Genomic DNA, 14,614 nt, shown 5'->3' on the forward strand with positions numbered 1-14,614 from the left:
GGTCGTCTCAATTTCTCTGCCCCCCTCACTCACTCTAACCTGTCCCCCTCTGAACTTGAGGCACTCCGTTCTCTCAGGTCTAACCCCGACATGGTCATCAAACCTGCAGACAAGGGTGGTGCTGTTGTTGTATGGCGTACCGACCTCTACCTTGCAGAAGCTCAACGCCAACTCACAGACACCTCTTCCTACCTCCCTCTGGACCATGACCCCACCACCGAACATCAAGCCACCGTCCAAAGGACTGTCACTGACCTCATCTCCTCTGGAGATCTTCCCTCTACAGCTTCCAACCTCATAGTCCCACAACCCCGGACAGCCCGCTTCTATCTCCTTCCCAAAATCCACAAACGGGACTGTCCCGGCAGACCCATTGTGTCAGCCTGCTCCTGCCCAACTGAACTTATTTCTTCCTATCTAGACTCTATCTTTTCTCCGCTGGTGCAGTCTCTTCCCACCTACATCCGTGACTCTTCTGACGCCCTACGTCATTTTGACAATTTCCAGTTTCCTGGTCCCAACCGCCTCCTCTTCACTATGGACGTCCAATCGCTCTACACCTCCATCCCCCACCAGGATGGTTTGAGGGCTCTCCACTTCTTCCTGGAACAGAGGCCCAACCAGTCCCCATCCACCACCACCCTCCTCCGCCTGGCTGAACTTGTTCTCACATTGAACAACTTCTCCTTCAACTCCACGCACTTCCTTCAAGTAAAAGGTGTCGCTATGGGTACCCGCATGGGTCCTAGTTATGCCTGTCTTTTTGTGGGATATGTCGAGCATTCTTTGTTCCAGTCCTACTCAGGCCCCCTCCCCCAACTCTTTTTCCGGTACATTGATGACTGTATCGGTGCCGTTTCCTGCTCCCGCCCCGAACTCGAAAACTTTATCAACTTTACTTCCAATTTCCACCCTTCTCTCACCTTTACATGGTCCATCTCTGACACTTCCCTTCCCTTCCTCGACTTCTCTGTCTCCATCTCTGGGGATAGGTTGTCTACCAATATCCATTATAAACCCACTGACTCCCACAGCTACCTCGACTACACTTCTTCACACCCTACCTCCTGTAAGGACTCCATTCCATTCTCCCAGTTTCTCCGTCTCCGACGCATCTGCTCTGATGATGCTACCTTCCATGACGGTGCTTCTGATATGACCTCCTTTTTCCTCAACCGAGGATTTCCCCCCACTGTGGTTGACAGGGCCCTCAACCATGTCCGACCCATTCCCCGCACCTCTACCCTCACCCCTTCCCCTCCCTCCCAGAACCGTGACAGGGTTCCCCTTGTCCTCACTTTTCATCCCACCAGCCTCCATATCCAAAGGATCATCCTCCGCCATTTTCGCCACCTCCAGCGTGATGCCACTACCAGTCGCATCTTCCCCTCCCTTCCCCTGTCAGCATTCCGAAGGGATCGTTCCCTCCGCGACACCCTGGTCCACTCCTCCATTACCCCCACCACCTCGTCCCCGTCCCAGGGCACCTTCCCTTGCAATCGCAGGAGGTGTAATACCTGCCCATTTACCTCCTCTCTCCTCACTATCCCAGGCCCCAAACACTCCTTTCAGGTGAAGCAGCGATTTACTTGTACTTCTTTCAATGTAGTATACTGTATTTGCTGCTCACAGTGTGGTCTCATCTACATTGGGGAGACCAAGCGCAGACTGGGTGACCGCTTTGCGGAACATCTCCGCTCAGTCCGCAAGCAGGACCCTGAGCTTCCGGTTGCTTGCCATTTCAACACTCCCCCCTGCTCTCATGCTCACATCTCTGTCCTGGGATTGCTGCAGTGTTCCAGTGAACATCAACGCAAGCTCGAGGAACAGCATCTCATCTACCGATTAGGCACACTACAGCCTGCCGGACTGAACATTGAGTTCAATAATTTCAGAGCATGACAGCCCCCCACTTTACTTTCATTTTTAGTCATTTTTAGTTATTTTTTCTTCCTTTTTTTTGCATTCCTTTTTACATTTTGTGCATTTATTTCATTTCATCTTAGTTTGTTCAGTTTGCTTACCCACTGTTTTTTTCAGGTTGTTTTTCTTCAGGTTTGCACTTGCTGATGTTCTATATTCAGTATATTCACACCTAATCTGTACTAATGCTTTGTCTTTCAAAACACAATTAACATATTGTTTGCCTTTGCTCCGTGACCTTTTGGTCAGCTATGTGGCCTGGTCCAATCTGCACCTTCTCCTTTGTTATCTCTTGCCCAACCCCCACCTCACTTGTTTATAATCTGTGACTTTTCTAATATTTGTCAGTTCCGAAGAAGGGTCACTGACCCGAAACGTTAACTCTGCTTCTCTTTCCACAGATGCTGCCAGACCTGCTGAGTGAATCCAGCATTTCTTGTTTTTGTTTCAGATTTCCAGCATCCGCAGTATTTTGCTTTTAATTAAATAAAGGGATTGCCTTAAGGAATAAATAGGCAGACAGGGGATTTTTTTTTAAAGAACAACAAAGACTACAAGAAAAAACAGACTACAAACACAGTTGTGTGTAGGATATATAGAGGGTCCTCTTTTACCTAGTCAAATCCAAAAAAGAGTTTAATTATATTGTTACGACCAGGTGAGAAACAGGTGTAGGGTTCCCTTTCAGCCTTCACCTGGTCTTACTGGATGCAGAGAGGCTTCAGGGTGATTTGGACAAGTTGAGTGAGTGGGCAAATGCATGGCAGATGCAGTATAATGTGGATAAATGTGAGGTTATCCACTTTGGTTGCAAAAACAGGAAGGGAGATTATTATTTGAACGGCTATAAACTGAGAGAGGGGAATATGCAACGAGACCTGGGTGTTCTCATACACAAGTCGCTGAAGGTAAGCATGCAGGTCCAACAGGCAGTAAAAAAGGTATGTTGGTAAATGGTATGTTGGCCTTCATAGCGAGAGGATTCGAGTACAGGAGCAGGTGTGGGAGGCCACACCTGGAATATTGTGCGCAGTTTTGGTCTCCTTATCTGAGGAAGGATGTTCTTGCTATAGAGGGAGTACAGCCAAGGTTTACCAGACTGATTCCTGGGATGGCAGGCCTGACGTATGAGAAGAGATTGAGTTGATTAGGATTATATTCGCTGGAGTTCAGAAGAGAGGGGATCTCATAGAAACCTATAAAATTCTAACAGGGCTTGACAGGGTAGACGCAGGAAAGATGTTCTCAATGGTGGGGGAGTCCAGAACCAGGGGTCATAGTCTAAGGATACGGGGTAAACCTTTCAGGACTGAGATGAGGAGAAATTTCTTCACCCAGAGAGTGGTGAGCCTGTGGAATTCGTTACCACAGAAAGTAGTTGAGGCCAAAACATTGTATGTTTTCAAGAAGGAGTTAGATCTTGCTCTTGGGTCAAAAGGGATCAAAGGATATGGGGGGAAAGCGGGAACAGGTTTCTGAGTTGGATGATCAGCCATGATCATAATGAATGGTAGAGCAGGCTTGAAGGGCCAAATGGCCTACTCCTGCTCCTAGTTTCTATGTTTTTTGATTAGAGATACAGCACTGAAACAGGCCCTTCGGCCCACCGAGTCTGTGCCGAACATCAACCACCCATTTAGACTAACCCTACACTAATCCCATATTCCCACCTGTCCCTATATTTCCCTACCACCTACCTATACTAGTGACAATTTATAATAGCCAATTTACCTATCAACCTGCAAGTCTTTTTTGGCTTGTGGGAGGAAACCGGAGCACCCGGAGAAAACCCACGCAGACACAGGGAGAACTTGCAAACTCCACACAGGCAGTACCCGGAATCGAACCCGGGTCCCTGGAGCTGTGAGGCTGCGGTGCTAACCACTGCGCCACTGTGCCGTTTCTACGTTTTTACTGTAACATGGTTTAATTTTAAACACACCGTGTTTTTAGCTCCCCCTTGGTGAATCTTTGTTCACTGCTTTCCAATTATAAGGCAAATAAACCGGCTTTCTTAGGTTTAAAGAAGAAAAGGGAAATTTATTTCAACTTAAACTTAAACTCCAATTCAGTTAACGCCTACGGATACACAACGCACCCATGCTAGCATGCATATGCGATACGCACATGCATATAGAGACAGAAAGAGAATAAAAGAAATAAAGTGGAAAGGTTTGAGGCAATATCTGAAGAGTTGTTGTTACGTTTCTTCAAGCTCACTGTAGAGTCCTTGATTGCAGGTAGATCTTGCTTTTTGTTGGGGCCCAGTATTCATCTTAAACCTTGTTCGCTGTTGGAGACCTTTCTCTCTTGGGGATCATGTGTCTTCAGTGGATTCAGAAGCTTATGAGAAAGAGATGGGAGCAGACAGGTGAGAGATCTTCTTAGTCCAGGAGCAAACAGACTTTCTGCCTTCAAACTCTCTGTGGCCAGTTCAAAAGAAAATCCTGGAACAGCCAGGTAGTCATGTGACCAGCTGGTCTAACCAGTCCTGGGCCTTGTGGATTGTATCCTCCTTAGCAGGCCCTGGAATACGCTTCCTCACCTTCGATGTCTGTTAGTATGTGAATATTTTTTTCCAGCCACGGCTGATCTGTTTAACAAGTCATTTCCTCACTCCAACAACAGTTAAAAATTAATGTTCATGACAAAATTGATGTGCCTCTTTCTTGGCAGGTGGGGGCCTCCTAGCATGACAATATAGAAAACTATTGGATATCAAATTTTATATAAGGCAAACATATGAAAATTCAAAATCAGCTGGAAATGTGAATTGGTGTAAGGTGTGACGATTCGGATTGGTGTATTAAGCCAGGAAGCCTGAAAGCAGAGTGATATCATTTTGCACTGATTCCTGTGATAGTGGCAATACCATCAATATCTGTTGATGCAAAACTGATGGAAATGTTTAAAATGGAGATGATACATGTAAGGAGCTTGTAAACTATCCAAGGATACTAGGCGTGAGGTGTCTGGAAAGCCCCAGTAACCTGGTTATGCGACTATGATGTGCTGCAGAGCTCAGCGCCAGCGTGTGGCTTCACTGTGGATTAAGAATCCTCTATCAGTATGATATTGATTGTTGGAACTCAAAGAGAATTGATGTTCAGAGAGAAGAAAGTATTGCATTACACACCATATGCATGATTTGGTGAACAATATTTTGTCTTAGACCAACCAAATTGACTAAATTTGGGGATAAAATATTGCAGCCTGTTGGGGCCCACAATGTCACAGGAATTGAATTAAACTTTACGCCTCCAGACAGATGCCTTACAAGCAGTTGTATATTTTGGCCATCCCATTTTGCCCCTTTGTTGAGTGTCAAATGTACCAGCACTTTTCAGGGATAATATGAGCAGCGGCAGAGTAATGATCCTGAACTGTCTGTTGCCACCCTGGTAACCATGGATGGTGGCAGGTGGTGATGTAGCATCAGGGCTGTGAGGATACCTGACCACAATTGTGATTCCTTAAATGATGGGCGAATCAGCTGCTATCTGGGGATGGGCACAAAACGTTTTATTCTGGCATATTTGACTTGACGTAAACCTGCCAGTTTTGCCATTTCTTCCCCTTCTATTTCACCAAAGAAATGAACCTCGTCAGTTTTATGTTGATGTTGATGAACAGCGTCTCCTGTAGGGCCAAAGAAACCAGCAGAGCGGCCAGTGAAATCCACCCAATGCAATTTAAGCAGAACCGATTTCTTATGGTCTGCCCTAATTCTCATATTAGGCCTGGTACTGAATGCTCACCACGGCAGGTAGGGATGGAAATTCCACATATTACCTCTTAAAGCTTGGATAATTAAATAAACGTTGCTAGATAAAGGAAAGTGAAGCAAAAAAAAAAAAAGACTTTAGCCTTTAAAAAGGCTGTCAGGATCTATCCTCAAGCAGTCTGAGGGACAAGAGAGAGGCTGGTAAAGCCCAGTACCTGACAAAATAATTGTAGGAGTAGTTAAGGCCTTTATATGCTGTCTTTCATTTTGTAACTCAGAATTAGTGCCCTGAAGATTTTATCTTAGGTATCTCTGAATGACTGTGACCCCCTGAGCTAGTTTTGACCATCTAAACGGGTAGGAGAGCAATTTTCCATTTTTTTTTCCTTTATTGACCCTGATTTTTTTCCCCTGTTTTTTTGTCCCCTCCCAGTAGATTATATCAGTGTTGCCAACTGGGGAGGTAGGAAATGTTTCAGGCATCATGAGCATGGTGCAGGCTTGATGGACCAGCTGTTTCTTTGCCTTCTCGGATGTACCAAAAACTCTCAAGTGCATCAAGCATTTTCCATTGGAGTACGTCAGGCACAGTAAACTTCTGAATGGCGCATAGGTGAATCTACATCATGTAAAACAAGACATTACACATACTATACAGTCTTCCTCAACAAGAGTTATTGCTCATATCCAGATTGGGGATCAAGGATAGAGAGGATTTGCTCGTTGGCAAGTTTATATACAAGTTTTTGGTTGCTGAAATGGGCTCTGTTCCTTTATTATTGTTTTGCATCAGCCCTTGGTATTAAATGTGAATCTAATCAGAATTATAATCAATTGAGCTGAGTCTACAAAAGCCCCTAATTCTGCAATGTCAGAGGTGCTGTCTTTCAAACCAAGGGACAGCCTCCTTGCTTAGGTGGATGCAAAAGGTTCCATGGCATTATTCAAAGAACAGAGGAATTCTCTCTGGTCAACATTTATCCCACAACCAACATCACTCAAACAGGTAATCTGGTCAGTATCTAATTGTAATGTATGGGAACTTGCTGTGCTCCATTTGGCTGCTGCATTTCCTAAATTAAAAATAAAATTTTCAAGATATTAAGGGGAAAAGATAGGGTAGATAGAGAGAAATTATGTACGCTGATTGGGGAATCTAGGACTAGGGGACGGAGCCTAAAAGTTAGAGACAGTTGGGAAACACTTCTACACATAAAGGATGATAGTTTGGAACTCTCACAAACAGTAGCTGATGCTAGATCAATTGTTAATTTTAAATCTGAGATTGATAGATATTTGTTAACTAAAAGCATTAAAAGCATATGGGCCAAAGGCGGGTTTATGCAGCTAAGTCACAGATCTGCCATGATCTCATTGAATGGTGGAACCGGCACAAGGGCTTAAATGGCCTCTTCCTGTTCCTATGTTTCTAACATTGACTAGATTTCAACAAGTACTTCATCGGCTGTAAAGCGCTTGGTGATGTCCTGCGGTCATGAAAGGCGCTACATAAATGCAAATTTGTTCGTTTGTTTTCTTTCTTTATACTCCAAGAGAAGTCAGCATGATAAATGTCTAAACCAAATTCCTGATGTTGTGTGGGAAGACCTGGGAAAAGACTATGACAGAGTGCAAGCTGCAAAAAGTTTATTTTCAATTTTTTTTTAACAATCACCATCCACCTGAATTGTTATGAAGTCCTACATTTGGAGTTCTGCCTTCTGATACTGTGTCCAGGTAAAGAGAGAAACATTTATTAAAGATAATTATTTTGCTGGTGGATGTGGTATTAGGTGTGACATTCCTCCCACAACTTATCACAGTTTTTTAAATTGGGTGCAATAGCTGATGCGATAATCCAGTCATCCCACCCCAATTGTGCTATAGCACCCACACAGGTGATAAACCATTCGCAGTTGCGTGGGCACAGAATGAAAGATGGTGAAAGCTAGGTTACTTTAAGAACAAAGTATAAATGTCAGTCTTGGTGCTTTTTTCATCCCTCTGATTAGGATTTTCAAAACATCTCCCACTGCTTACAAGGGACCTGATGCTTTTCTTTATTGATATTGGTCATCTGCTATGTTGGAGGCAGCATTTCATTAGCAGACTGAGGTTAGAGTACAGTCACAGTGAGTTTGTTACTTCTTTTTAAAGATGAAAAAGCATATTGATGGCAAAGGATGTGACTTATACACCACCAGTACAAACCACCATTGACAAACAAAAGTAAGTTAATGAACTTGACCTAATTTTAATGCATTACAAGAAGACCTTTCCGAGCCAATTTTAATTACTGCTTATTCAGCGGGATGGTTTATATCACCCCTTCTTGGGCTTAAAGAGTTAAATTATGAGGAGAAGTCGTACTGACTAAGCTTGTATTCCCTTGATTATAGATGATTAAGAGTGATCTCATTGAGATGCTCAGATAATTAAAGAATTTGATAGGGTGGATAAAGGGAAACTATTTCCTCTGGTGGGGAGTCCAAAACAAGGGTGCATAACCTTAAAATTAGAGCTAGGTCATTCAGGGGCGATGTTAGGAAGCACTTTTTCCACACAAAAGCAGAGAGCTGAACTCCCCTACCCAAAAAAAGCTGTTGAGACTGGGAGTCAATTGGAAAGTTCAAAATTGAGATTGATATATTTTTGTTAATCCAGGGTATTAAGGGATATGGAACCAAGCTGGATCAATGGGGTTAAGTTACAGATCAGTCATGATCTCATTGAATGGTGCAACAGGTTTGAAGAGCTGAATGGCCTACTCCTGTTCCTATGTTCCTATGATCCAAGGAAACAGTCAAAATCCATTCAGTCTAGAAATGGTTGTGATATTAGCATAAGAATGCTTAACTCCTCCTACATAACCGTATTTATTTTAAATGGGTGAATGCCTCCATTAAAGTAGCTGGCTCTTTCACATCAAAATGCTTTATATGCTAATATCGAACAGAGTAACTTCTAGGCTGAATAATGCTCAGTACTGCAGGAAAAGTGCTTCAGCATCTTGTTGCATTATGCTCTATTTTTGATTTCTTCATGTTCATCTAGGTTGGTGATGGGGAATAGGACAGTTTTCCATTTCAATAACTCAGTACAGTATCAACATCAAGGCTAGGTGTAGCATAACCTGCTATAAACTGAAGCTTCTTCCATCAACAAAAACTTTAATCACAAGCTGAGAAAGAAATAGCCCAATTGTATGAGTGTTGCACTTCCAGTTTCACAACAGCCGCCCCATGGCCTTCCTGACAGCTTTAACCCCATACTTAATGAGAAATGGGTCGAGAAGGTTCAAACAAATTATTCACATCGGACGCTTAGGCCCAGCAAAAGTAGATTTTCATCTATTCATTCTGCACTTGATTGAAACTCAGCTTCTAGAGGTGGAAGGACATCAGGCTAACGCATTGTACCATCCATTCCAGAATTTCCCTCAGTTATGCTTTGGACGGGAATATTACTGCGGCAGGCAGAGCCCAACAAGGGTGGAAACTGCGGCAATTGAGGCATCTACACTAAGCTGAGACTCTAACTTCTTAAGAATGTAGGAACAAGAGTCGACCATTCAGCCCTTCCAGCCTGCTCCTCCATTCAATTAGATCATAGCTGATCTATAACTCAATTCCATTTACCCACAATAGGTCCATTCCCCTTGATATTCTTATCCAACAAAAATTTAATCTCAATCTTGAATGCTCCAGTTGTCCCAGCGTTCACAGCATTTTGGGGAGAGAGTTCTAGATTTCCATAACCCTTTGCATTGTCACAAAAGTCGTCTGTGTGCCTTTAAGACTGAGAAAAAGAATTTCTCTGCGAACAGTGAATGCTGAACTGGGTGGGGCAATTGCAAGGCAATCTGTTTTTTCAAGCCACTCAGCAGTGAGAAATGACTGTCACATGACTGGCTGCTGGGGAGTTTTTAGTTTCTCTTTTCCAAAAAAAGTGAAAATTTAAGGTATGGGAGCGAAAACCCTTGTTGCTGTTTATGCCTGAAGAGAGAGATAAGATCCAGGAAGAGAAGTTGCAACACTGTGTGGAGAATCACTGCTTTGGAGAAAGGTTCCTTTTGCTGATAGGAAGCCTTGCATTGTTAAGGGTGGAAAGATTCCTGTTGCCTCCAGTCTCTGGAAACTCTCTGCTTTAAAAATGAGTCCGGTTGCCTTTTTGTGTGTTTGAAAGATTGTGAAACCTCAGGAAAGTTTCTGCTGTTGGACTGCTACTTAGAAATCCAAGTAGACCTGTTGCTACACCTTTTGTTGGGAGATCTATGTGATGCCTGCTGCAGACAAATTACCTTGAAAGCCTACCTACCACAGCCTTTGCGTGGCATCTGACTATTCGACTCTGGGACACCTCACTGAAACGGAAATATTCTACCAAAAGTTACAACCCAGTTACTTTATTATTCATAAGAAATCATTGCAACTTAAACCAATCTTTTAAAACTGGTTAACCTTTGAGTTTTGAATGTATGTGTGTGCTTAAAGGTTAGGAAGAATAAGATGTTACACTACATAAGAAGGTGCACTTATCTTCCGCGAGAGCAGTGGAGAGGAGCGGACCTGCAGGAAGAACACGGAGTGGGGAGCGGATAAATAGAGCCCAAGGATCATGGCCTACAGCACTTACCTTCCGGGAGAGCAGCAGCGAGGACTCCAGGTGCACTGGAGTTTGAAAACAAAGTGAGCAGTGACATCACAAGAAAGCTGCAAGGTGATTGGTTGGTGAGTAACTGTTGTTAGGGAATAACTCTAAATAGCTGAGTTAGTACACCAGTGTTAGGGTGCATGTGTAAGTAACTTAATATTAAGGAACGAGTAAGTAACTTTTTTTTGGAGTAAGGTTGATTTTAACTAGTGAACTGTATTGATTTTTAGTAGGATTTATCAGTAACTTCAAAAGTAAAGGTAAGGACTTTAGATTGTTGTGGGTAGTGTTTGGAGTAGAAGTGGGGGGTGGGTGGGGTGGTGGTATTTGCTAGTGCTGTCAGGGAGGGTTTAAACTAGAATGGCAGGGTGATGGGAATCTGAGTAGGGAGACAAAGGAGGGGAAAACAAGGATAGAAATGAAAGACAGAAAAGTAAGAAGCAAAAGTGGAAGGGGCAGAGAAAACAAGGGCGAGAAACAAATGGGGCCATAGTGCAAAATAAAGCTAAGATGACGAACAATGTCAAAAAGACAAGTCTAAAGGCATTGTGTCTTAATGTGCAGAGCATTCGTAATAAGGTCGATGAATTAACAGTGCACATAGATATAAACAGTTTTGATATAGTTGCGATTATGGAGACCTGGCTGCAGGGTGACCAAGGATGGGAACTGAACATCCAAGGGTATTCAATATTTAGGAAGGACAGGCAAAAATGGAAAGGAGGTGGAGTAGCGTTGTTAGTAAAGGAGGAAATCAATGCAATAGTGAGGAAGGATATTGGTTCGGAAAATCATGATGTTGAATCTGTATGGGTGGGGCTAAGAAACACCAAGGGGCAGAAAACGTTGGTGGAGGTTGTCAATAGGGATGGCATTAAACACAAAATTAGAGGTGCATGCAATAAGGGTACAACTGTAATCATGGGTGAGTTTAATCTACATATAGATTGGTCAAACCAAATTATTAATAATACTGTGGAGGAGGATTTCCTAGAGTGTGTACGTGATGGGTTTTTTTTAGACCAATACATTGAGGAACCAATTAGAGAACAAGCTATCCTAGACTGGATATTGTGCAATGAGAAAGGATTAATTAACAATCTTGTGTGGGGTCCCTTGGGGAAGAGCAACCATAACATGATAGAATTCTTCATTAAGATTGAGAGTGAAGTAGTTGAATCCAAAACTGGGGTCCTGAATCTAAAGAAAGGAAACTACAAAGGTATGAGGCGCGCGTTGGCTATGGTGGATTGGGGAACTTTACTAAAAGGGTTGACAGTGGATAGGCAATGGATAATATTTAAAGAACATGTGCATGAATTACAACAATTATTCATTTCTGTCTGGCACAAAAATAAAACTGGAAAGGTGGCTCAACCATGGCTTACAAAAGAAATTAGGGATAGTAGTAGATCTAAAGAGGAGGCATGTAAAGTTGCCAGAAAAAGCAGCAAGCCTGAGGATTGGAGCAGTTTAGAATTCAGCAAAGGAGGACAAAGAGGTTGATTAAGCCGGGTGGGCGGGTGGGGTGTGGAAATAGAGTATGAGAGTAAACTTGCGGGGAACATAAAAACTGACTATAAAAGCCTCTATAAATATGTGAAGAGAAAAAGATTAGTGAAGACAAATGTAGGTCCCTTACAGTCAGAAACAGGGGAAATTATAATGGGGAACTAAGAAATGTTAGAACAATTAAACACATACTTTGGTTCTGTCTTCACAAAGGAGGACACAAGTAACCTCCCAGAAATGTTAGGGAACCAACGGTCTAATGAGAGGGAGGAACTGAAGGAAATCAGTATTAGTAAAACAAATAGTGCTGGGGAAACTAATGGGGTTAAAGGCTGACAAATCCCCAGGGCCTGATAATCTACATCCAATGTACTAAAGGAAGTGGCGGCCCTGGAACTAGTGGATGCGTTGGTGGTCATCTTCCAAAATTCTATAAACTCTGGAGCAGTTCCTACAGATTGGAGCATGGCAAATGTAACCCCACTATTTAAAAAAGGAGGGAGAGAAAAAACAGGGAATTACAGACCAGTTAGCCTTACATTAGTAGTGGGGAAAATGCTAGAGTCGATTATAAAGGATGTGATAGCAGAATACCTGGAAAGCATAAACGGGATTGGGCAAAGTCAGCATGGGTTTATGAAAAGGAAATCATGCTTAACAAATCTACTGGAGTTTTTTGAGGGTGTAACTAGTAGACTAGATAAGGGAGAACCAGTGAATCTGGTGTATTTGGATTTTCAGAAGGCTTTTGATAAGGTCCCAAATAAAAGGTTAGTGTGCAAAATTAAAGCACATGAGATTGGGGGTAATATACTGGCATGGATTGAGAATTAGTTGACAGACAGGAAACAGTAGGAATAAATGGGTCTTTTTCCAGGTGGCAGGCAATGACTAGTGGGGTACCACAGGGATCAGTGCTTGGGCCCCAGCTATTCACAATATATATTAATGACTTGGGTGAGGGAACTAAATGTAACATTTCCAAGTTTGCAGATGACACAAAGCAACGGGGGACTGTGAGCTGTGAAGAGGTTGCAAAGAGGCTCCAATGTGATTTGGACAAGTTGGGTGAGTGGGCAAATTTATGGCAGATGCAGTATAACGTGGATAAATGTGAGGTTATCCACTTTGGTTGTAAAAACAGAAAGGCAGATTATTATCTGAATGGTGATAGATTGGGAAAGGGAGAGGTGCAACGAGACCTGGGTGTCTTCGTACACCAGTTGCTGAAAGCAAGCATTCAGGTGCAGCAAGCAGTTAGGAAGGCGAATGGTATGTTGGCCTTCATTGCAAGAGGATTTGAGTACAGGAGCAAGGATGTCTTACTGCAGTTATACAGGGCCTTGGTGAGACCACATCTGGAGTATTGTGTGACGTTTTGGTCTCCTTATTTGAGGAAGGATGGCAGGATTGACATATGAGGAGAGATTGGATTGACTAGGCCTATATTCACTAGAGTTCAGAAGAATGAGAGGGGATATCATAGAAACCTATAAAATTCTAACAGGACTAGACAGGCTAGATGCAGGGAGGATGTTCCCGATGGCTGGGGAGTCCAGAATCAGGGGTCACAGTCTCAGGATATGGGGTATGCCATTTAGAACCGAGATGAGGAGAAATTTCTTCACTCAGAGGGTGGTGAACCTGTGGAATTCTCTACCACAGAAGACAGTGGAGGCCAAGTCATTAAATATATTCAAGAAGGAGATAGATATATTTCTTAATGCCAAAGGGATCAAGGGGTATGGGGAGAAAGCAGGAACAGGGCACTGAATTAGACGATTAGTCATGATCTTTTTTGAATGGCGGAGCAGGCCTGAAGGCCTACTCCTGCTCCTATTTTCTATGTTCCTAAGTTACAAAATTTGTTTGTACATATAGACTTATCGCATTATCGTTTAAAATTGGTTATTAATAAATAGTTAATTTGTTGTTGTTTAAAGAAACCTGGTTTGGTGTACTTCATTCTGGCTAATTTCCGGTAGGTGGGAAACTTTACTCATATGCTGTAATCTGTGGAGTAGTGGGACTGAACTAACAGCGCATTACTCCTGCCTTGGTCATAACAGTGTGAAAAACTGTTTCCTGATTTCCCTCCTAACTGTTCAAGCTTTAATTTTAAGATTAGGCCCCCTCTTTCTTGATTCCCTCTGTTAGAGGAACTGGTTTCTCTGTATCTAATTCCTTTAGCTTGACAGCCAGCAAGCAGGCCTTGCGTTTGGCCAATACCATTAGTTGCCTACCTCACCCAGTGAATGTGCACCTCCGTCAACGCTTATGCAAGTGCCACCTACTTTTTTCAAATATCCCTTGGCATTCCAATGGAGTTTCGGCACCTGGGGCCAGTGAGCGGAAGTCCCTCCCCAACATGGTTACCATGGTGAAGCAGGATCACAGATCTCTGACATTGTCATAAATCATACTCATTTCTCTGTTCATACAAGTGACTAAACTTTAATAAGTACTTCATTTGCGTTGGGATGTTCTGAAGTCATGAAAGGTGCTATATAAATGCAAGTTCTTTCTTTTTCCATAGAAATGGCAAACTGTCTTATAATTTCACATGTGGTAGAGTGGCCCTGGCGGAATCCAAACTGAGCGTCAGTGAGCAGGTTGTTGCTGAGCGAGTGCTGCTTGATTTTACTGTTGACAATCCCTTCCATCATTGGTGTAATTCTAGCTCAAAGCCTGACAGGAACTTACTTATAATTACCTTCTAAATACTTCCTCTGAGCAGCATGTTATGTTAAGAAAGTGGATAGCATTGTGCCCACATTGGCACCTAATCAACATAGTGGAGCC

Source organism: Heterodontus francisci, chromosome 6, assembly GCF_036365525.1.
Source record: "Heterodontus francisci isolate sHetFra1 chromosome 6, sHetFra1.hap1, whole genome shotgun sequence".
Classification (NCBI taxonomy): Eukaryota; Metazoa; Chordata; class Chondrichthyes; order Heterodontiformes; family Heterodontidae; genus Heterodontus; species Heterodontus francisci.